A 2,252-nucleotide genomic window follows, 5' to 3' on the forward strand; every position below is an offset into this window, starting at 1 on the left:
TCTCAGCTTCGAATTTATTCGATGAGAAGACACGGATCTGATACGTATTGAACTGCAACGTATTGGGTCCACCATATAAAATAAAAAGAGTACATTTTATTTAATTATTTAAATAGTTTTTAAATTCTTAAATACAAAAAAATTAAACTTAACAAAATTTCTAAGTGTTGTCGTTGCTTCCAGTTCAAGAGTTGGACTCGTGTTTCGATCTGTTTAACAGATTTGTTTTCAATTCAATTATTATTTTATTAAGAAAATTTAGTGTAGTAATAATTATCTTTATGGAATCATATTTAGAAAAAGACCATTATGGAATTATTAAAAAGCATATAAAATTTTAACCTAACTTCATAACCCTTTATTTAAAAAAAATCAAGATGAAATAAAAAGTTCGTATTAGCTTCAATAATATCATTCAAAAAATTGTTTTAAATATGTTAAAGATAAGATTTACTCTTTCCATTTTAATAAATAGAACTTTAGCGCTTTCGAAAGAATTACAATGTTCCTATTTTAACATAGACCTTTTCAGGAGATGAATTCCTATGGCATTATTTAATATTTTTCGAGTTTAAATGCGGTCGGCGGTTTGCACAAAGGGCAGGGACGTAATCAGCACGACCTCACGAATCGCACCTGCTTGGAATTTCACGCTCAATTCGGATAATTACGAACAATGCCTTTTTGGGGCCGGGATAGCCTGGTCGGTAGGGCGCTGGGCCCATATCCAAGAGGTCGTGGGTTCGATCCTCGCCGGCCGAAGACTCCCCGTGTAGTAAATGGTGACTGATGCACGTTAAATCTGTCGAGTCTCAAAGTCCTCCATGTTCCCACAACAAATCAATACCTCTGGGGGTACTGATCCAGGAGTTTCCTTGTCTTCTGGATTGGTTCAAAATTACAAGGCTACGGAGTTGAACGTAAGTAGTCGTAAACCCATGAAATTGGGTCGGCTGTTCAACGACGGTTATAAAATAAAATAAAACAATGCCTTTTTCGCTCCTGACCACCGCACCCAAATTTTTCAACGTCTGGTTTCTCGAGTTTAAATAGTCTTACATTTTAAAAATGATGGAATAACATCAACATGCTATCAATATTTATTAACTAAGACTCTTACCTTCTTTAAGGAGAAAAAATAATATTTGTTAAATTACTTAATTTTCAAATCCTCGAATGTCAAGTTAACACTAGCTTTATTAAACTTTATTAATTAAGGAAAAAAGTATAAGGTTTAAGGAAATGTATATATATATATATATATATATATATATATATATATATATATATATATATATATACATATATATATACATATATATACATATATATATATACATATATACATATATATATATATATACATATATATATATATATATATATATATATATATATATATATATATATATATATATATATATATATATATATATATATATATATATATATATATATATATATATATATATATATATATATATATATATATATATATATATATATATATATATATATATATATATATATGTATAACGCTGTCACAGTTGCATTGAAATGAAGACATTTCCCCTTTTTAGCTCATACGCTGAACCTTATGGTGTGTGTTTCGGTGAACTTACATTAATGAATTAGTTGAGAAAATTAAAACTGTGGTGGCTTTCTTTAAAAGAGCACTACATGTAATGAAAAGTTGCAAAACTATCAAAAAAATAATGGTAATGAGCGACCAAAAAAATTGATTCAAGATGTTGTTACGAAATGAAATTCTACATTTTACATGTTAGAAAGATACGTACTTCTAAAAGATGCCATTAAAACTACAATTGTTTTAATGAACAAAGATTTGAAGAATTTATCAGAAAAATGAATGGCTTATTCGTGCAGAAGTTCGTGAAACCATTCGAAGAACTAAGCTTCGAAAAATATGTCACGGCTAGTACCAGTGATAGTAAAGGGATTGTATGTAACAAACTATCAATGAAATCTTTTGAACAAAGTTAAATTCCGACTACTAAGACTTGGAAGAGTGCAACTTCATCAAACATATGTTCACTATTGGATCGATGTCATTAGCTTTGGAGACTTTATGACAAAACGTCTTTTGTTGCAACTGAAAGCATAGAAATAAGCATGAAATCTCTGCCCATCTAAGAGATTCTCTGCATAGGAAGACTCTATAGTGTCAACGCAAAAACCTCAAGGTAAGTTTAAAAACTTAATTGCTTGCAAATTCTTGTTTATTCTTAGGA

General features: G+C 29.4%; 1 non-coding gene across 1 annotated transcript in view; it reads left to right on the plus strand.

Moving 5' to 3' along the window:
• Window positions 1–77, plus strand: part of LOC147802063 (U2 spliceosomal RNA) — a 192-nt gene extending 115 nt beyond the window's left edge. The window contains exon 1 of the small nuclear RNA XR_015430059.1: window positions 1–77. This exon is cut by the window's left edge and continues 115 nt beyond it. This is a non-coding gene — a small nuclear RNA (U2 spliceosomal RNA).
• The last annotated feature ends 2,175 nt before the right edge of the window (window positions 78–2,252 follow it).

The sequence above is a fragment of the Parasteatoda tepidariorum genome, chromosome 10 (genome assembly GCF_982258835.1).
Source record: "Parasteatoda tepidariorum strain Cologne lab strain chromosome 10, Ptep-v5.0, whole genome shotgun sequence".
Lineage (NCBI taxonomy): Eukaryota > Metazoa > Arthropoda > Arachnida > Araneae > Theridiidae > Parasteatoda > Parasteatoda tepidariorum.